Raw genomic sequence first — 23,643 nt, forward strand, 5'->3', positions numbered from 1 at the left:
ACCTAATTAGTGATATATTGTTGGTATGTATGAAAAAAGAATACTCTATGAAAACCTGCTTTCTTTGGCTAAAGTCTCCAACAATCAACAGAACAACAGATGTTTAGTAAATTAAGGTGAACCCGCACTCAAAGGGCTTGATAACAGCATACAAATCTTACAAACAGCATGTGTTTGTCTTCATCTAATTGGCTTTTTTTCAGTAGAGTTGGGAGATGGTAAAATGTGTTGCTTGTGGATGTGTTTCCAAGGTGATACATTTTTCACTCTAAAGGTGACGAGGAGTTGGAAAAATTGACACAGAGTAATTTATGCAAGACCTAAATGAGAAACTTTGCTACAGTATGTGCTGGTTGAACAGCTTCATACTTGCATAAAAAACTAAAATATGTTGTATATAATTTACATTTATAAGCACACATTGCGGTGAACTGTGTAAGCAGCTGGATGCCCTCACCTCTGTTTCTGCTTAATGTAGCGTGAGTGCTTCTTGAGAGCTGATCCTTACTCAAGACTAAAGCTGCAATTCCAACCTCTGCTCGTACAAACAAGCTTACAAGCTGTGTGAATACAGATCCAAGAAATTGCTGTACTCTTGAGAGCTGTACTCTCAGTGCTTGCTGTGAGACAACGTCAGAGTTTGCATCTTGTAAAGTGTTCTGCTCTGTTCGTGTTTACACACAGAGGACATGGCCGCCTGCCTGCCTTGGCTTCATGGTAATAAGCTGCCATTGTCCCAGTTCTCTTAATATCACATTAGAATTTCATCTCAAGGGGGGATTCAGTGTGAGAACTTTCTATGTTTAATGAATAAGACTGGGGAAAGAGTATCTTAATAGTTGCATTAATGCTCTTTTTTGTCCCCCATCCCTCTGTACATATTGTGCATAATGTCAAACATGACCTGATTCTTCCTCCATTTCCATAATGCCCCTCTGGATCTTGGTGGTATTTTGTCTCATTTTGTGCTGCATTTGAAAGCAGAAGTCAAATGAGGTCTGTTTATGAATCATTGCTACAGAAAACTAAGAATGTAATGCAGAGATGTCCTTCAAAGATGCTTTTAATGCAGACTGCATAAGCCTGCCACTTTAAAAGGCTTAAGTAATGTAAAAACATTTTAGATCCTTTCCACGGCTTCCACACAAGACTTGTTAATTTCTATCCATTTTATTATGCTTGGCAAACCCAGTCTAAATGTATTTGTTCTACCATGATGGCAAAAATGACAGTGGCACCTATACCAGCTTTTATACTGTATGTCTAAATACACTATATGACCAAATGAATCTTAGCCACAAGAGCGTTAGTGATGTTGGCTGATAAGGCCTGGCTCACAGTCTGCAGTCCAGTTCATACCAAAGGTGTCGTGTGGCATTGAGGTCAGGACTCAAATTCTCCCACACCCCAAAATAGGAACAGTTTTCTGTAAGGACTGGGCTTTGTTTACAGTGGTATAAACATGTTGAAACCGGAAAGGGCTTTTCCCAAACTGTTTTCTGCAAAGTTGGATGCGGATTCCCTTTAACTGGAAGTAAACAGGCCTAGCCATAACCATTAAAAAGTAAAGATATGTGAACGGGCTGTCCATATACCTTTGGCCATATAGTTTAAATAAAGTCTAGACTAGACACGTTAGCAATGTAGCTGGTAAACTGCTGTGTGTGCTATGAGCACTTGAAGCAGTGAGTTTTCCATTCTTGACTTTAATCTGGACCTTGCTGTGTCTTAGATCTACTATCCGACACCAAACACCGGCCTTACAGCCACTGATAGCCTGGCATGACTTATTTATCTCTAATTAGCTGCTTTTCATTCAAAATCATGAAACTATAGACTGGAATAGACATAACTCATCCCTGCATCTAGGCCAATGTTTAGTCTAGTATACCGAGGTTGATCCTCCTCTCTGTATTTGATAGTGCCATGATCCATTATTCACTAAAGATCAAGTTTTAAAGCAGGGCTGTTGTGCAGTTTTAGTGAGCCAGGGAAGACGATTTCCTGTGAAGAGATTTTTTCATGCTTGCTCAACCAGTCTGACAAATGGTTTTAAGGTGTTTGATCTGTAACTTTTGGTGTTTCCACCAAAAAGACATTTATCACTCAGATGTAGCATGGCACTCTTTACAAAGCGCTTTATTCTTTACAACCAGGGCACAGGATTAGTTGTTAAAATATAATATTTCAGTTTTGTCTTGGTCTATGATTTTCAAATTTCCATAGTGGGTAAAAGGATAAAGGAGCCGTATTCACTTCCAGGCTCTTCATACTTTTTCTAGCTTAAACTCTGCACACTCCCGCAGGCCCGGCTGCTCTTCCAACCACCAAGATTCCAAAATTGACAAGCTCCTCTCATTTAATATCAAACCACTCTCAACGCTGTTACATTCATCAGAATGGGCTCACAATATGAAATAACATTTTGCTCTCTTGTCACTTTTTTTAAAGACCACTACAATATTTATTTACATCTTTCTTGATTCTTGCTCAAATGTGTACCTGTACACTCACCCTTTTACTTGCGTGTACAAAAAAATAGTTGTTCATCATGCTTTTTGCTCTTTTTTTTGAGTTTATATTTGCTCTTTCCTTAGTTTATGTGTGACACTGAATACTTCTGTACAAGTTATCCTTTCGCTCACCTTTTTTCTCTGCTGAGTGGTAATCTGCATTTTTCCTATTTATCACATTGATAGATAATTGATCACCAAAAAAACAGACACAAAAAATTAATACATAAAACATAATATCACAATAAAAAGGACACTATTAAGTCAGTTGGAGAGATGACAGCTTGGATGTTGCATGAAGCTGTTTTTCATACTGTATACCTAAATATTAACTATGCATGTGTAATAGCATATCTTGCTAGAGAAATGAAGTATTTTAATTGCCAAAATGTTGCAGTGCCTAATACCCCTGCAGCTGTTTTCCAGGACCAGACTTTATGACTCACTATCTAAATATTGGATCTGCACCATAAATATATCTCCAGTCTATGATGTTAGCTTTGGTCAAGTGCTTATTTTGGATCATCAAGAGAGCTACAGAGACTGAATTGGTGTTGGCTCATCTATCTTTTTCACTTTTCACCTCTCAGTCTCTGTTACTTTTCCTCGGCTGTATGAAGCTGGTGATACAACCAATTTGTGTTGGCAACGTAGAAAGGAAACCCTAATAGCAACGAGCAACAATGTAAAACAGATTTTCTTTTTAAATGTATCAAACCCTTAGTACAAAACGTTATGCCATTAAATATGTAATTTTTGGCAACTTTGTATTGTCTATATATGCTCTATGGACAATTTCTGCTGTTCAAGTATCGTTCAATTGTGCAAAGCGTAGACGCATACCAAACATCTCTTATCTTGATGAATGATGTGTTAAGTTCCATATTTTCCAAAGCATTTACTTTGGATGATCAAGACTGGCAGAGTTTTGATTGATGGGTCTTAATTTGTCTTTTTTGTGAATTAGTGTCCTCTCTCCATTACTTACACTTTCCTTGAGTCCTTAATAAATTCCTTTTGCGGCTCTTGTTACTGTACATTCCTCTACTTAAACCTAAGACATGCAATAGTACCTAGGTCTCTCATAATAGATGTCCTAATGTTTTATTTACCTGCAAGACCTTAATCAGCTCCCTGATTTCCTCTGTTGTTACACACCTTACCTTGAAACATAGCCTGTGTATATCCTCTTATCTGACACTGCTTACTGTGCTCGCCAGCCGGCGGCCAACAGGAGAACTGGAGGTGGCAGACAGGGTTGGGAAGGATGTGTTTGTGTGTGTGTGTGTGTGTGTGTGTGTGTGTGTGTGTGTGTGTGTGTGTGTGTGTGTGTGTGTGTGTGTGTGTGTGTGTGTGTGTTGCGCAAGTGTGTAGATGAAAGTGTTTTGGACGGTGTCTTTTGTGCAATTCTCTTTTATACATGCAAGTCTTTGTGTGTTTGCATCTGCGAGTGTTAATTTGTGTGACATGTGCCAACTCCTATGTCAGGGATGAGGTCACACCCTCCCTCCTCAGCATAGGTGTCTGCAGAGGTTTGTATCAACTCAGCAAGTAGGGTGAACACCTTTTATCCCACCCCACGCACCCGTACCAACAGGCATACACACACCCAGCCCCCGAGATATCATTAGCCTTTACGCTAATATCAGGCCCCAAGGAAACTTGGGAAAATGGGGAGGGTTTTGAGCAGTTTTTAAGCATGTGTTTTTAGCGATGCATGCAAATGTAAGTGTTGTGCACTTGCTGCTGAAATATCAGGGATGTCACAGAGGTTTCAATGACAAAATAGATGACTCCTATTGGCAAAGATGTTTACAGAGTGATATATGGAGGCTATGTGTATCAGCTGCTTAGAATTTAAGGTGTTGCCACTTTAATCAGCATTCATAACATCTAAAGGGTCAATCACACCCTTTAGTGTGTTTTTTTTATCTGATCTACTGTAGAGTAGAACAGTTTTATTTTGCCTCTCTGTGCAGTTATAAGGGAACAAATCTTGCAAACAAGGGATATGAAAAAAGTAACTTTGTTGTACAAAGTTTTGTCATTCTTCAAGGTTTTTGATAACTGTAAAAACGAAGTAGAGTGTATTTTATCTTTCCAGACAGTGATAAAAAAGTAATTTATAAATTTACACTCAACGAACAAAGGCACTCTTATTCTTATCTGAGAATCTGTCAAGACGTTTACAACCAGTTTAGAAAGCATAAAGAAATGTGAGCATCAGGGAGCCTTCTCAAGCATGAGGAGCTGATGGCTGTCAGATAGTTAAACTCACAGCCACAAAGCCTCATGTAGACCTCATCACAGTCAACTTGGAAGAGAACAACCGTACATCATTGTGTATCTCAGTGCAGTTATTTGGCTCAGATCACATGATTCACTTCTGCTCCAACAGCTCTAAGGATGCTTAAAATCAACATCTGAATGTCTGGTTCTCATATTTGCTCATTTCTTTTCTAATGTCCCAAAAAGGTACTACAATACACAGTGATATGTGTCAAATCCAAACAAAATTGGCTGTGACATTCAAACTGTGTCACAGAGATCACACTCCATGCAGAGTATGACATATGATTTACTCTAAAAGTTGCCATTTACATTATACACAGTCAGGGAGAGAGGGGGTGTTTTGGAAGGAGTTCCCATCAAACTTTATGCACATGGCTGCTGCATCATTAATGACCTAATATGGGCATAACGAGGCATTGAACCTGTCATGTCCAGTTCAAGTGTCCGTATCCTGATTTAGGTCTCAATCACTCAGCTACAGTTTAAACTTTCATACACACACCACTGATACCCTGTGTCCTGCTGCCATGAATAAGCCACTAACAGCAGAGGTGGAAAAAGTACTAAAATATTGTACACAAGTAAAAGTACCAATACTTTGATGAAATATTACTCAAGTACAAGTGAAATTACCTATCTGAAAAATTACTCAAGTAAAAGCAATAAGTAGTTCATTTAAAATGTACTTTAAGTAAAAGTTACTTAGTTACAAAAAACTGTAAAACGGGGCAGTGGGATCTCTCCCATGTAGTGAAACTAGGACAAGAAACTAGGACTGCTACCAGTTCAGTCACCTTTGGCAGGCACATCTGGCATTGCATGATGATACTATTGACCCTCTTGAATTTAAATGAAAAACAGTCTTTTAAATGTGGCCAAGGATTTTCGTCGTTTTGCGCAGCAGAATTCGATGTTTCAGCTAGCATTTTCTACTGAAACAGTCTCTGAACCATCGTCGCTCGCCTGATCCACCTCCATCTCGTTCTCAATCTCCTACAGAAAGACTTGGCGCCTGGTAGGCAGCCTAGATGCTGATCATTTGTCACTGTAGTGGTTCCGGGGGAGATTTTTTTCTTCCTTTTGGTTTTCGTTAGTCAGTTGTTGTTTTTTTACTCAGTAACGGATAGGATTTGTAATGTAATGAAATACAATACTTCACTCAAAACGTAATCAAGTACATTTTAAATTACCGATTTTAAAAACTACTTGAAAAATACAAAATACACAACAAAACTACTCAATACTAGCCTGGTTGACACCAGACCCTTCTCAGTTGTAACTGAGAGTGGGTCTGGGAAAGGTTCATTGACAGTTCATTTCCAAAGGGGTGTCACCAACGGACGCCGCTCAAATGCTTCTGGGTGCATTGGATAGTCAACCAATCAGACCAACGATCCGGGTGACGCTGCTCTTCGGTAGCCGTCATGTTGAATGTAAACAAAAAGCTGCTCGCCGTCGCTGCGCTACCATCGTCGCGTAAAGCCCGCCTAAACGGTTGTGATTGGTGTAAAGCCCGCCTCAGCGGTTGTGATTGGTGCCTCGATTTCGGAGACATTGGAAATGGGTTTGAATGGGCTCTTCGCCAGACTGACTTGCATAGCAAATCTCAAATTTGCCGGAAGTTCGTCAGGGTTTACCCAGGCTAACTCAATACAGTAACATGAGTAAATGTATTTCGTTACTTTCCACCTCTGACTAACAGAAACACCCTGTCTGAAGATAGATCAATGCTCTTTTTGACCATCAGTGCAAAGACACTCCAATGTCACTGTAACCTGCTTAATATTGGAGTACAGATGCCTTAAGTAAGATCTTACTGTCCCAGATAACAAAATGCCTTTATTATACTGTATGTGTGTTTGTAGGCAGTGAATCAATATCTTATAGCCTATGACATGCTGCCATTTTTTGACCTTCTCAAAGACAAAGAAAGAGGAGGATGGTGCTTCAACAAAACAAAATGAAAATATTCCAAACATATTTCTTTATGGTGAACATTTATACTTTATATTTATATCACTGCACACCATAGGTTCTTGTCATTAGGACTTCACAGTCTGTACATGAAAAATCAACCAGAAATCCTGTTTCTTCTCAATTCTCAGGCTCACAATCATTCATTACTTCTTAATTTAATACTTCTTGATTGGATTTGATTGGTTCTATTTACTTGCATGCTCATGTGATTGTGGAAATGCTGAGCTGTGATATGTGGAAATGCTGTGAGTTTTGTTACAATTTTCCAATAAATGACTACCTTATTAAATAGGTTATTCTATTTCACTCATGATGATTACTTGAGTCAACGTAAATTGGGTTGTTAAGTATGGTGGTGATTACATGCTTTTTTGGCAGTGAGAGTTTGCGTTCTTTTGTTTTTAGTGGATTTGAACCATTTTGCAAACTGTTTATATTTCTTTTGTTCCTTGCTGTGCGTGCAGTGCTGAATGTCAGCAGATGGTCAAACAAAAGTCTCAATTCCTGTAAAAAAAAATCTCAATTCTCAACAACAAAAGCTATTATTGAGATTAGGTGATGTAGCCACGTTCCAGTGACTCTACACAACAGCGAATAATGGGCAAGAGAGTGCAAACAAGAGAAACAAAAATTAAACTCATCTTTGTTTGCCATTGTTTTATTTTGTTCTTTATGGATATTTTCCTTAAAAAGACAGCCTGGTCTCACAGAATTCCGTGAAATGATCACGAATTGTTAACACCGCATTACATGGTGGTGGCACGGAATGTGTGAAAATTCCGTGTGGCCACCACGGAAAACAATGCCAATGTAAAGTCAATGAGAAGATGATGTAGCATTAAGAGTGACTACGGTAGCGAGTAGTATGAAAGCCCAAAAATCTGCATAGGGAGGTTGGTTGGGGTGGTGGATGGGTCAGACAACACAGGACTTTCACCCAGGAGACCGGGGATCGTGTCCCGCGTGTCACGTTTCCTAAACACAACCGTCCTGTTCTTCTTTTACTAAACCCAACCGTCCCGTTCTTCTTTTCCTAAACCCAACCGTCCCGTTGTTGTCACAGGTCCCGTTATTGTTTTCCTAAACCCAACCGTCCCATTCTTCTTTTCCTAAACCCAACCGTCGTTGTTGTCCTGCGTGTCATGGAAACATAAGCCCACCCGTGACCTTTTCCTTAACTTAAGGGGCCGTGTTCATTTCATGGAATTCTTCCGTGGGCCCATCACGGAATTTTCAGCAATTCCGTGAAACTGCCACAGATTTTGAGTTAAGGGGCCGGTTCATTTCACGGAATTCTGTGAGATCAGGTTGTAAAAAAGAATAAACTCTAAGCATATCATTTGGAAACGAGTGTCTTTCCACCATTCTGGTGTTGTCTGTCTCGCTTACCACCTCTGCATGTCTCCTTTCCAACATTCAAACATTACATTCACACAACAGCTTGTGCATGTGGAAATTACATCTCAAACCAAGTCATCACTTTTTAACCTGTTATCAGTCTTATTTGTCTAACCTTCACAGTTCTTGAGATGTGTTCGAAATGAAAAAAACAAATACATAATGAGCTTCCTTATTTAATTCCTTCAGTTTAGTACCTGGGACTTCTTAAGCGTGATTTATACTTCAGCGTAAAATCTACACCCTGGCTACGTACGTAGGTACGTGGAGACAGAGACTTACGCCAGACCCTACGCCGTAGCCTGACGTGCACCTCTCAAAAATGTAACAACACGTCCGCAGCGCACGTCGTGTCTTGGCAGCGTTGCATTTCCCCCGACTCATTTCCTGGTTCTCCTTCTCCATAAACAACATGAAATCAAGGAGAGGGTTAACTTTTCCTGCTATAGATGTCCCACCCTGTTCAGAAAGTACAGGGGAGACACTTTGTTTCTCTCGCTATGACTCGCTACTCGCTCCGAAGCTAATCACCGTCACTCTCTCACTTCTCCCTCGCTCTACCACACTCCACACACACACACATGCCGGCTCGACGCACACACCAACACACAAGTATAAACTTCAGGCCACTTACGTAGGCTATGGCGAAAGCTCTGCGTGGAGCCTCTGCAGAACCATAAATCACGCTTTAGTTTCCATAAAAAGTCTCACAGTGTATGTGGGGGAAAAAAGGGCCTTATCTGACCACCCATCAGTGTAACGTATCAATCAGAAAACTGAGTACTCTGTTTGACAAATCAGTTTGAAGGAAGGCAGACTCTGATTACCAGCGTATTTGATATCACTTTCTGTAAATGTCATGCACACATGTGCAGGTGTATATTTAACTTAACATTTAACTCTCATTTTTCCATTGATCTGATATCATTAGACGTGAGTGTTTAAAAAAAGAGCACATTTCAATTAGATATTCATATCTGGTACAAATGATATGTAACATACATTTTACAAATAAAACAGGTGGCTACGATGGTTTTCAATATGCTTTCCAGCCGCCGAGATCATTTTTTTTTTCATATTTCCTTTCTAACACTGGAGTCTCCTCTGGCTGTGGTGTCACTGTTCGACCCTACAGTATTTATTTATCTTTCTCACACATTCCTTCCCAGTGAGCCAGGCCTTGGGCTGCCAGCGGAGGACGTGAAGTCAAGCCAGGGAGCCAAGGCCACTGTCAGCTCTCAGTGGTTAGAATAACCCAGAAAAACCTCCTGGGAACCGGGCTTGGATCAGACCAGAGCTGGCAGGGAGAACGAGTGAGAGGTAAGAGATGAAGGAGAGTTTAGCCGGACCTATGTTGAATATTTGAAAAAAAAAAGCAACCATGATCATAATTGTTTTACAGTTTTTGGTCACTTATAACTTTAAATATATATCTTTTTTTTATTCTTGCAACCTTTAGTAGTACTTTTACTTTACACAATTTTATTTTATGATTTTATTTTTTGAAAATTATTATTTGAAAATTTTATTTTTTTGTTATATTATAAAATATAAGAATCCTGTGACATTTCACGTTATGTTAACAATCAGCTGTCTGTCAGGCTACGATTGCTCAAAGTCAAATTCAGCAGTTGGATTTGCATCATGCGTGTGCACACATACACAAACTGTGGTCCCATTTAGAGAACTTTATGATTACGTTTATTTGTTATTTTTTATTCTTCATCTAGTAAACATATTGTTTTGCCTATACACGCACCTTAGCTCAGCTGTATTTGAAACCTCTAGTGTTTGGATATGATTTTGCATCTTGACAAAATGACACAGACTTTCAATATCACCACAAACACAGTCAAACTTTAAAAATAAATTTAAAAAATGTAGCCGTATTCTTAATTATTTATAAGTATTCAGTATTATTTTCCTACAAAAAGCCGGTCTGGACTTTTCTCTCCATTTGGTGAGCCATCTTTGTCTGGTGCCACTGTGGCTGTTTAATAGGTATGGAGCGAGTAATGTGAGTGGCTGAGAGTATAATGGTTAATCGCCACACCCACAGAATAATCGTCCACTTTACCCAAACATTTGAAGCATGGCTTGCTGCATACATGTTTTCTTAAGCTAGAATTTCTACAATTTCACAGTATCCACAAATACATTTCATGGATGGATGAACTACTATTAAGAGAGTTCTTCATTGAGGATATTTGTAGACATTCATTTCCAAATCCAACACAAACTGAAATTTAACTAACACACAACAACATAATTTGTCTTCTGTTGACACAAGAATAAAACTTACTAAATGGCAAAACAAAGGAATGGAATGTTATACCACTGTGTTATCTGCTGCCTTGGCAACTACAGTATAAAGCCTCTTCACTGATATGACTAACTACTAAAATGTCACACATTATCTCAAATCTCTTTCTTCTTACTCATTATTATCAAGCTTGATCGCCCCTCCTCACTGCCCCTGAGACAGTGTGTGCCTTTGACACGTGTGGAGGAAGGACACACTATCAGTATTTGTAATTACTTATTGGTCATGATCAATTAGCAACATTTTAAGGCACTACGGTAACCTTGTATAAATACACTGGTGGAATTCAATGGCCATCATGGTTGACAATTAAATTGGTCTGTCACTGCTGGGCCCTTCATTAATCTCAACTTGTCATTCTTGTTTATGCTGGCTATAGTGTCTGTGTGGGTGTATGAGAGGAGTCGGCTCGAGTGTGTGTGTGTGTGTGTGTGTGTGTTCAGAGGAGGTCAGTTCTGTGATGTGAGAGAAGTTGGAAGATGTGTGTATATATGTGTCATATTCACATGTGTTTATTTGCATCAATCTAAATGTGCGCATGTGGAGGAAGTGTATATTTTCTGTGTGGGCGCATAGACGTGTGGTATGTGGAAATCTTTTTAATCGTAACTGTCATGTTGAAGCGAGTTGGCACCCTGAGGCGATTACCTCATGTGTCCTTGAGTATTTTCTAAATTGCTTGGAGATGTTTAGAGCCTCTCCAAATGACTTTCATAATAGCCGTGCATTTACACCATGTGAGAAAATTCCTACTCACTTAAACTCGCTTTTACATCGATTGAATTCGACAGAAAAGCTATTGTATGTTGCATTTAGTTTCAAATCCGTAATCCTCTTGCCGTTTCCCCTTGGATTTTCCTGAGTGTATAATTCCCTTAGTATACAAATTTAAGAGTTAAGTTGGGGCATAACTATTTAATTTAGTTTTGATTGTTGGTAATTTTATTGCCGTTTTGGTTAACAGAGCACTAATGGGATCTATTACTGAGTGATGTTAGCACTGGGAAATAAGACACACACATACACACACACACACACACACACACACACACACTGGTGGGAAACAATAGTTAGAACCACATACACACTCTTGTGCTGCTGACCTTTCACCCTCTTCACTGTCTTCTGACCCTCCCAGTGTGACCCCCCCATTGGCAGGAGGGTGGGTTGGCATTGGTCACATACCCCCCCACCTCTCTCCTCCTATCCCCCCTCTCCCCCTCATTGCTTCTGGGTGAGTGTATCTGACTGGAGACGAACAAAGGAGCGTGTGGGCGCCTCAGGACGCAGGCTCGCCCTGGTTCGTATTTCCATATGCATGTCGACACCTATTTTGTAACTTGTCTCCTATATATATATACAGCTTTCAGCAGTGATATGATGATGATTTATAAATGTGTGTGCATTTGCATGTGTGTTTGAGCGGCTAATGACAGTTGGTGGATGGACTTTATGGCCTTATTAATTCACAATGAAGTGGTTAAAATGTGTTTTTTGAGCCAATACTTCCTGTTGATGAATATGTTTTGGTTTAACTTTGCATTCAGTAAATACAAATTATTGATGATTAAGAGGCCCAATTTTTACTACTTACAACTGTATTTTCTTCTTGTCTTGTGGGTCCACTGATGCTTTTGAAGGAGAATAGATGTGACTACTGAGGTAAACAAGGCGATACGTTTATGACCTTTTTGTAGCACAAATTGCCCAAAAGCTGATGTATTGTGATGGTGATTACAATAATCAATACTGTTTACTATCTAACTGAGCATTGTTTAAAATATTATTTAAGCTTTTACCTCCTATAGCTCAGAACCAATCAATTCACTTTCCACATGGTTTGAATTCCCTATTTAAAGTTGGAGGTATAAAAATAATTGAATGCAAAATATAACTGGACTTTTAGATTATTATACTATATTTTATAAATTATTAAATCAGTCTAATACAAAAGTTAGTTTATTGAGTTAAATATCACAATACAAACTACTATAACTTAACATGATCAAACAAAGAAATAAGATTCAAATAATATTTCATATTAACACATTATGTCAACACATAAGTAATGATGATAAGTTTTAAAAGCAATAATGAATATATTCAGAGGAAAATTGTTTTAAAAAATTAATTTTTTGACTAACAAAAGACATTTTGACTTGCTCTTGTTATAAATAAAGCAAAAATAAGTACTTAAATAGACGGTCATTACTTTATAATCCTTTGTTCTTAATTGCTGCCAAGAACAGACCGGCAAATGTAATAAATTGAGAACATTTGCACATGGCAGTTTTTTCCTCTTTTCTTAGCAGACTGTTAGTGTCAACCATCAAACATTAAGCCATAATTAGCAGGGTGTCCATGCTTGAATGGTTGTGTGTTGAGCAGTGGAGTGGACAGCGAGGAGGAGGGTCATGCTAATGAGGACAGACTTGTCACAGCCGTGGATGACTGGCATGTAGACCCAGAGGATGGAGACACTCCTCGCTAATTAAGAATCCCTAATATTAAGTTGTGTGTGTGTGTGTGTGTGTGTGTGTGTGTGTGTGTGTGTGTGTGTGTGTGTGTGTGTGTGTGTGTGTGTGTGTGTGTGACTGCAGAGCATTAAACAGTGAGCAGTTTGTTGGAGGGTTTACATGCAGCGAGAGTTCATCCTCACACCTTCCTTATCTGTGAACTATGAGTCTGGAGGCCACGAGTGGCGTTTTCGTTGTATTTATTGTAGTTCTTAATTACATTGTGTAAATTGTATCAATGCCCAACTTTTATCTTACAAATAAATCTCACTTCCTTTTTGGCAGTGGTTTCACAGAGGACATATCACATTACCCAGTCTTAATTTTGTCTGTTCTCACAACAAGACTGCATACAAAAATATCAAGCATATGTAATAACAAACAGGCAAGGTTGCATTCTGATGTACAACTTCTGTAAACCTCTCTGGTACAGCCTGTGAGCTCCTGGCCTATTACCATGGCCCTAACATTAAAAAATTTGATTGGTAAAACTTGAGATAGTACAAAATTTGTTTAATTCAGATTTATATGTCCGAAGAAAGAACATTTTATGTAGGTAGAAAGAACAGTATTAATAGGCAAACATTATTATTAATTACATTAATTATTTTAGTCAATAAAAAGGGAGAGTCGTCCAGTAAAAACCCTAACGTGTTGTTGATGCAATGCATTTTGACATAGCTTTGAGGCTGTAGTTCTCTTTGGAACTTTGGTTTAAAATAATGAATCTGGGACTGGGGCTTCTTTCATTCTGAGAGACTGACAGCAAAAGCAAATGCTTAATCTTGATTTTACATAGCTGCAACTAAACTTCTTTGTAGTGTAAAGCTTCTGAAACTATTTCAACGTGACATTATATGTGCACATTTGGCATTATTTACAGGAACAGGGGAAATCCCATTCCTCTAAATATCAAAATGGACAACTACCTTATCAATTAACATTTCAGAGTCTGATGTTATTATAATATAATGTATATAGCACCCATGATACTGCGAAACATTGTGCACAAAACATCCAAATCTAAATAGATTTTTGCATTCTGTTATATTGTATAAATTTATGTCATGCATGAAAGAAAACTGACATATTTTTTGTATGTGTGCATTGTCATTACCCTATCCCAACTGCAGACAGATCCCCGTCAGCATCGCTGGCTGGTAATTGGAGGGAGGTGGCTGTGATTAAAATTCATATTTTACACCCGCCGTCACATCTGCATAGCCACAGGACAGGCCTGCAGCTGTCAGTGTGCCTGGGATCGGGCTGGTGGTGTGTCTGTTTTTATGATGGGTGGGATGCATGAAACACTCACACGTCAGTGCATGTATAAACACACATAGGCCCATATGCATGTACACAACTACTAACAACACACACAAAGTCATTGTGTGCCTTCCTCCTCTCCCTTGTTCCAGCTGAGTAAGACCAGGCCCGCGTCATTTCACCTCAGGGTGCCTGCTGGGGTCAGAGGTTGTGTGTAATGGCCCAGTGCATCTCCCAGCACAGTAAGCCTACTCCAGGAGCTGACACACTCGACTACTCCCTTCCCCACCTCCCAGCCCCTTTATTAAAGCCAATACAAAGACAAGGAGCGTGTGTGTGAGTGAGTGTAAGCCAGTCAAAGATCACATTCAGAATTTCAAGTTGCTGAACCATGAGGTGGGAACGTGATATGACCAGTGCCTACTACTGAATCTCCACTGTGGTCATAGACCATGGCCAACATTCAGTCAGTCTGTTTGGTTTATTTAAAGTCCCTCTCAAACTCAATTTGGAGTCCTTAATTAAACTACCTGTATAAAGCATTTCCTTTTGAATGAAAATCAAAATTTGTGTGTAGTTATGTGCATGTTGTAATCAGTCAAGCATGTTTGGTTATAGTCCATGGTATAGTCACTGCTGCTGTATCTTAAAATACAATTTGTTTCCATGTAAAAAAAAAAAAGAATAACAAGCCATAATTGAATTGAATTTTAAAATGTCACCTTAAAAACAATGAAAACACAGGAAGAAAACAATAGTGTAATGAGTGATGTGGTAATGTATTAGACTAAGCCATGACTGTTCAGCTTCATGCCCAATACAAGTATGTACCTGCTCTCTAATAACGTGATTTTAATTAGAGTATGGTAAACATCTTAACTTTCAGAATTGAATTCCATGTCAATCTGGTTGTGTCATACAAAAAAAAGAGTCCAGACACCTAAGATGGTAGATGTCTACACAGTGGAAGTAATGCAAAAAAAGAGTCCCTTTTCCAGTTTCTTCTTTATCTCTCCCATTCAAACCAGCATCTAGATTAGTCTCAGTAACTCTCTTAAGATCTTTTCAAGCTGATCATGATCTGAGTCTTATCCAGCAGGATACACATGGTGGTAAACTTGACCAAGCTTGACATGCATCTGGGTTGAATCCCATCATCACATTTCCACTTTAGTTGTTTTAAGGCATTTCACATTAATGTACAGTATCTATCCATGAGACTGATGATGAGAGAGCAGGTAGGCGTCCTGTTAAGAGCAGGATACAAACACTGGCTTGTCTACTCCCTTCAGTATCTGTGTTTCAAGAACAGTGACATGTCACATTTCCAATGGTAGTGGTTAATTTCATGCTGTATAGTTTGATGTGATATTTGCATACAGTTAGTAATTTATTACTGTGTGTCCCTTTTTATGAAAGTGTGTGTTATTGCACTGCCGTTGATGGTGGCAGTTAAAGTGTAGGGAAACTGTCAGTGTTAAGATGGAGAAGGAATGAATAATGACCCTTGTGAGGTTATGAATTATGGTGTGATACAACATTGGTTTAACTTCCTCTTTAGTTTTACACAAGGTCATGTCAGTATTATTTAGACATGTATGACAGCCTTAGAAATGGTAATTCTATTTAACATTTTAGAGATTCCACAGATTACAAAGACTCCTGCAGAATTTAGGAAACATTGCCTTAATGATTGTAACCAAGTGGTAAAACTTTAACCAAGACATTATTTCATTTTGAGTACGACTAAAAAATGAAAAATGGTATTTAACAGTTTATATAAACACAGTTACAGTAGTATTAGTAGCCATATTGGCCTGGTCCACAGCCATTTGCGCCTTGCAAAGAATATAATTCAGTGTATCCTATCCTCCTTCGCGCATGAAATATTTTGGACTTGAAAAAAGTAAAATGTAAAGATGGTTAAAATCGGCACAAAAAATCACTTACTGACACCTTCAACACAAATACACTATATTGGTCAGTAGGAGATTTTACTGCTCAGTTGAAACTCCCAAACATATTCATCTTGGTGACAATAAACATTTGTTAACAGACACAGATGGAGTTTTTAGTATGTGGCAAAGCAAACTTTCTTTGGAGAATCTTTTTCCTGCAGTGTATTTTTTTTTAGACATGATACTGTATAGCAGAGACCAGAGATGTTACTTCACTTTTATGAAATTCGGTCTCAAACAAAAGCTATATTGATCGATCCCTGGTTTCATTAAAAAACATCATGGTTCTCTCATGACACATTTGGACTGTTGTGGTGCCATTATGGTGACACATTTCTATAGTACTGCATTTCCCAAACCCCCCTGGTTAATGGAAGTCAGTGGAGAGAGAGACAAACGGTCTGTGTAGGCCATGCTTAAGACCAGGGATTAGTGTGTGTGTGTGTGTGTGTGTGTGTGTGTGTGTGTGTGTGTGTGTGTGTGTGTTTGTGTGTGAGGTGGCTAGCTAGCTAAGTGACGCAGTGATGTCATAGTCCTTGTGTTTTCACATGGGAACCTGATAGCTCTGAACAATCCAAGGCGAGCAATTTTTGGCTCAAGCGCACTTGACATAACAGAGAGATAATTGTAGACTTTGTGTCCACGGACCCTCCAGAGATCCAGAGGATCAAACCCCTCTAGGATTTTGGACACTTTGATGACGCGTTAATGCCTGCAAAAACATTTACCGCCTCAGAGATCACAGATGGAATGATGTAAATGTAATGCAGTTCAAGTTAACTGCCCCCTGATATCAGAAGATGATGTGAAGTTTAGTTTTATTTTGTCTTAACTGTTGCCAGGATGTTGAATATAAAATACATTCATATTGTATTCCACTTTCACACCTTTGTCCCAAAAAGTCGCCATCATAGATGACATAGTGAATGATATTATTTAGTGTAATTTAGTAATGGGAATTCCAGCGTATAGTGAGGTCAAGTAGAACTCAGTCAATATCTTTGAAGGCTGGATGACTGCAGTCTTTACCTGATTTTCTGGACAGGAGCTGACATTAATGTAACAGTAATGGCAGATTACATTGACCATGCTTTAGCCATGGAGATTTATTGGTAAAATTTGTTGGAGCACACATGCTATTGTTCACAGCAGGCATAGTGGTGCATGATGCATCACAAAGTTCTGCACTCTTCAAACCACACAAAGATAGGCTACATTAGAGACTGTATGGAGCTTCCAAGACACTAAACTGTGTCTTGGTAACTTGTGAATAATTTTGCAAGAGTAATGATGATTTTGGACCGCTGCACCCTCAATGCATGTGTTGACCTTTGCGATTAATTGGCTTCATGCATGACTGTTAGAGCTCCAATCCAGAGCTGGATGTGCAAAAGGAATTACAAAGGAATATGAACAACTTAATTAGAAAAAAGGGACATCTTCCCAAAAGAATTACAAGCATTATGTACCATTGCCTTTCAAAGTTACTGTCTCAACATAACATACATCTATTTCTAACCCTACTTCTGTTGTTAATAACATCAGTAAATTATAAATATAATGTAAATAAATAAATTCTTAACCTCTTTATGTTACTACATTGTGCCCTTCAGAGACGTGCAGAATGAAAGGTGATGGCTCTGTCTCTTACAAGAATGATAAAAAAAAAAGTAGTTTAAAGAGGCAGGTTGCCTTGAAGCGAAATATGAATACCTTCTGGATCGTAAAACATCTTTGAAAAGTGTGAGAATGAGAGATGCATAATTTTAAAACTATATTTAACAGTTTTCTTTATATTGCTTGACACCTGGCAGTAATGACAAGCTTTGGCAGGCAACCTTTACTTTATGGCTTTCCATAAACATGATTATCAATATTCTGCCACTGTGAGTATGATCATCAATATTCAGTCACCGGGTGTATTTCTTATCCTTTGTGGAAATATCCTGTCAATTTATTTGATCTATGTTTTCAATCACACCCTCACAGAAAGAATACATTCAGAAGTGCTAGGGTTAGGGTTAGGGTTAGAGAGTTGATATATTGTAATGTATCTTAGTGACTGCAAAGGCAACTTGACTTCACAGTATTGATAGCACAAACACTATGTATTGTATGTATCATGGATATTTATAATGAAATAAGCAAAGAACTGATGAGCTTCAGCACAACTGCATTCCAGCTGTAGAGCTGTCTTCCTGCATTTTCAGAAATTCTTCAAACAGATTCATCCCAGAATTCAACTTTCAACTCTTTAATAACACCAGTTATAGTCATATAAATAGAAGACATGATATCAAGAGAAGTAGCATACATACTATATGTAGTAAAGACAGGTTAGTAATAGCAGGTGTAATGGTGGTGGAGGTGATAGCATTTGCTAGTAGTTGCACAAGTAGTCGTAGTAATGGTATTTGAATATATAGCGGTAGTAATGGTGTTTATCATACTAATAGTAGTAAGATGTCAATTTATATCTATCTTATCTTTAGGCTATGGTAATATTTAAAAGTCTGCTCTTGAGCTTGGGTGTATGACAAAATAATCTAAACTCAAGGTCCACTCACTTTTTTGGAGCTCTCAACTGCATTTTATGGTCATCCGTTCCATTTGCTAATAAACATGGCCTGTATTCTTTAGCTTTCATTTGAATAATGTCTGTTTGATTGTGTTGGATTAAAAATAGTGTTTGTAATTGTATTTGCAATAACAAAGGTAGTTAGCATGTTGTAGTCATAATAATAGTATGTTACAGTGGTAGTAACACTGTTTCTTATAGTTTTATACTCATAATGTGTGTAACAGTATAGTTTTTGTGTTAGTTGTGTTAATATCTTACTGTAAGCTGTGTATATGTGCTATTATTATCTATTCCAGTAGGCGTATCATGTCTGTCTCATGTTATCTGTTCATGTAGGAGTTCAGGCTGTTTACTCTGATTTATGGCTCTGGGGTCTAACTGTGTATATTTACAGTCTCTTGACCTGAGAATGACACCCGCTGGGCTGAACAAGGAGGGAAGAGAGGGGTAGGGAGGGTCACGGACTGTAGCACACACACACACACACACACACACACACACACACACACGCATATACAAACACACACACACATTCAGTGTTTTGTCTGATACAGTCCCACATAGCTACTTTCACAACAAAGATTCAACACAAGTTTAAAAACGTGCATTCACATGTTGGGTTTTTCTACTTTTTTTTCATGTTTGCCCCGTCTTCTGCACATCTTTGCATTGGTTATCTGTTTCTGGATGTCTAAGTTATTTGACTTTTCCTCTCACTTCCCATACATTGACACCAACAAAAAAACACGTGCACAAAGAACATCTGCACAAATGTTTCCAAGTCACTTTATTAGGGATATGATCGTGGATGTTCAAACAAGAGCAAATGACGACAAATCTAGTGTTGTGATATGCATGTAATATGCTAGTGATTACAATTATTATTCATTGTGATTAAGTTAGACCTCTTTTTTTGTGATTTGACAACAAAGTATTCTGGGAAATGTAGGCTATCACTAAATGAAGTAGAATTAGATAAAAGAATCCTGGGAAAAGTGGCTACTAAAAATGCAAATTACAACACATCAACATAATGACTCCTGGAATTCGGTGAACCTTGCAGATTGAGTGAAGTGGTTGGTTAGAAAATGGCTGAGCGTTAAAACAAGATGACAGCTGCTTGTTTATAGGTCCCAGCACCCCGGGGTGATGGTGGCGTGGATTGACACCTCAGCTTCAGACTGTCACAGGCCTGTTTGCAGAGAGGCAAATGGTGCTTGGCAAAAAGCACAGTTCACATGGGTTTGATTAATTTGCTGGTGATAGTTTGTACCTTTGCAGTATAGTGCTAAATAGGGTGTGTGTGTGTGTGTGTGTGTGTGTGTGTGTGTGTGTGTGTGTGTGTGTGTGTGTGTGTGTGTGTGTGTGTGTGTGTGTGTGTGTGATTAACATATCTGTGTGATACTACCAGGATAAATAGCATGGTCTCATCTGTGGCCTCCTCTGTCTCTCTATCGTTTCTCACACTGCTCTCCCTTTTTCTCGTTCTCTTTTTCTACCTCCACTGCCGCAACTTAAATCCTCCTCTGGCTTCCACCCCATTCCAGTTTATTCTTCCTCTCTTTCTTTTGCTACCTGTCTCCTGCCTCCTCAACTGGCTTTTACTCACTCCTTTTCTCTTGCACTTTTTAAAACAAATGAGCTGTTTGAAGTTTTTGGAAGTATTTCCGTTAGCCTTCTTTCTGAGAGTGATATCAAAAGATTGTTTTCAACCTCATGTCTGTGTGGTTATTACCTAGCTGGAGTCAGGTCATGGTTAAGGATTGTGGTTTTTACTTTTCTGTTAATGTAGGCCACATGTTAATGAGATATATGTTATCAGTCCTGACACCAGCTCTGTACCTAATGCACAGACATGAGATTGACATATTTCTTCTAATCTAATCTCACTCTTGAAAAGAAAGTTTATAAATTGATTTTTTCCAAAATGTTGAAGTATTCCTTTGACTCTCTTCTGTGTGTCTCTCTCTCTCTCTCTCTCTCTCTCTCTCTCTCTCTCTCTCTCTCTCTCTCTCTCTCTCTCTTTCTCTGTGTTTGGAGATTGAAGTAATCTGATTGGCCGACCCAGCAGGAATAAACACTGTGAAGCTGGGCTCGGAGAAGGGGTCGCTGTGTTTTATGAGCCATTAAAGTTTTATTCATCCCTGCACCGAGGCAGCCTTCGGCCACAGGGTCACCATGCTTTAAATAAACTCTCACCACTCCTCTACCCCCTCCTCCCCAATATCTGCCTTCCCACCCCCACACCCTTCCACCCACAGACTTAATGGACTGTTTATTGTTTGATGTTCAAGTCCGACTTCATCATTTTTCCCTCTCTCGCTCTCTCTCTTTTTTTCGTCCTCCACTTGTGTTCAGTGGTGTGGAGGTTTGAGTGATGTGGTTTGTCTGCATGTTTGTACTATGTGTTGATTCATTTTGTGTGTGTGTGTGTGTGAGTCTATGCCTGTGCTAGCATTACATACATGCAGTATAAATCCCTTCGGTGTGTAATGTTTTTGACTTTATCAAGTCTTCCTTCTGCTCCTCTGTTTCATGAGTGCATACCAAACTTTCAAAGGATAATGCTGGTGTAATAATCCACAGTTGAAAATATTTCATAACAAATGTACTTGGTCCTGTTTGAGTAATGTTTGCTAAAAACTACAATGCCCAGCTGTTTTAGAAATAATTCAGCCTTTTTTTTTAAATTTCATTTTTTTTTTTTTTTTTTTTAATATTTGTCACCTATTCTAAAGATGTACTGTACGTCTTCACTTGGAACAGATGGGCTTGGGGCTGAATTGGGAAGTTGGAAACTATTGAGAGATGCACTAAGGCTGTGTTCAGACCTACATTAGCACAGTGTGAACAAAATGCAGTCTTCTCATTCACGTGAGAACATCATGTTGACGCACGGTCGTCTAGCAAAAAAAAAATCTTGGCTCAACTTTTTACACAACACAATGCGACATCATTAGGCAAGGTGCACGTGCAAGCACACATTCTTGGTATATTCCTTTGTAAAGTGAATGCAGTGTTTCTGTTTACCTTGGGATCATTGATGTGCTCATTGAACTTTACACACTTGTAAATCTGGTCTCATAGTATTATAAATCATTGTGAAGTGCTTCGGTACGGATAAGCCTTCTAACTTGTGGATCTATTAATCAAAGCGGAAGGAGCAACAAGCCCCACCGATTTCTGTTTATTTTTTTAACACAGTCCTCTTTTCAGGCTGAACTTCCAGTAAGGCATTGTTGGTTCTGTTCTGTCCATTGGATTTGTTGAAGATAAGCTTATCCTGATACTTTAAAGATGCAATAGTTCATCACCCTGGAGCTTGTGAAGTACCTTTTGGCCGAGGGGGACAGACTGATAGGAGAGACATTTGGAAGGGGGAGAGAGAGACAGTTTGCAGAGTTCCATTGCATGTTGTGTTACAGCTGACCCTATCCTCAACTTTGACCTCTGACCCCACCAGATATCTGTCATGAGACGGAGCTGCTTAACACAAAATGGAGCCTGGTTCAAGAGTCAGAAGGAGAGAGACATACACAGAGTGGGGGAGAGAGAGAGGGAGACAGTGCTCCACTGCACACAGAGGATTCATTTATCCTCTCTCTCGCTCTCTCTCTCTTGACTGCAGTTTTTTTTTTTTTTTCCTCTCTTTTGTTTTCACTGCACAGAAACTGTTGCCCTTTCTTCCTATACATCTCCTCTCTTTCTCACTTGTCTTTCCTCCCCCCATCTTCTCACCCTCGCTCGTCTGGTTGCCTTTGGACAACAGCATGCCATCATCAGCGGCCACCACCACAGGTACGGATTCATGGCTGCAAGGACCAGCAGGATTCTGGGGGGGGATTTGTGAGACAAGGCTTTAATGAGAGCGAGGCCTCGTCAGCCGGCGAGAAATGTATGCAAATGATATGCACACACCAAAAGGACCCTGGGTAGGCGAGGCGAGCGCCGGCCGAGCTCCCGCTGAGCTCTGAGGAAGATGAGCGGCTCAGGTCAGAAGAATGACAACAAAACACCTCCTTCTCCTTTCCTTCTTCTTTTTTCTTTTTCTTCATCCTGCATCTAGGAGAGCAGAGAAAAGATAAATACTGGTGAACACATTAGCGGAGAGATGACTTTGTTGTGTGCCACATGATGCTGTTGATATGTTTAGGTGTCTAGTCCAGACTGTTGCTAGAGAGATAGTTTTTTTCTGTTATTTATCTTTGTATGTGCACTGACATTTGTGGGGTAAATTATCTGAGATTAAACAAATCTGTTTTTGACATCCAGACTTTCCAGACTTTTAATTGTCATAAATTATTACCCTAAAGAAATGTAGCTCAGCAGAGAACTCACATTGTGCCCTTTTTAATTGTGCTTATGGAAGTCATTTTTGTTAATAGAGTAATTTGACGGTAACTTCTTTTGACACTTCATCTGGAAATTTAAACTCACAACATAGCTATTCAATCATCAGGGTGTAGTGTTAATAGGCCAAGATGTTAGTGAAATGACCTGTTTTACTTTTGTAATAAAATGCATTTGTCAACAATTATAAAAGACAGTTGTAATTGGAAGTTATTTACACATTTGATGCTAAATGTGGCCTATTTTTATTTTAACATTCTCAATGGTGCTTGTAATATTGCCCTGCACTGTGACATGCTTCTCATTTTGTGTATCCTTACTGTGTGTTATTTCTTAAATTAATAAATCAAATACAACAATTTGTTTTTCATGAAAAACCTGTAATCTAAATGGAAATAAACGTTAACATCGGTTGTCTTTTAAAATCTACTCACATTTTCTTCCCAATTTATATTTCCTTTATAATGAT

The sequence above is a fragment of the Sander lucioperca genome, chromosome 15, assembly GCF_008315115.2.
Source record: "Sander lucioperca isolate FBNREF2018 chromosome 15, SLUC_FBN_1.2, whole genome shotgun sequence".
Classification (NCBI taxonomy): domain Eukaryota; kingdom Metazoa; phylum Chordata; class Actinopteri; order Perciformes; family Percidae; genus Sander; species Sander lucioperca.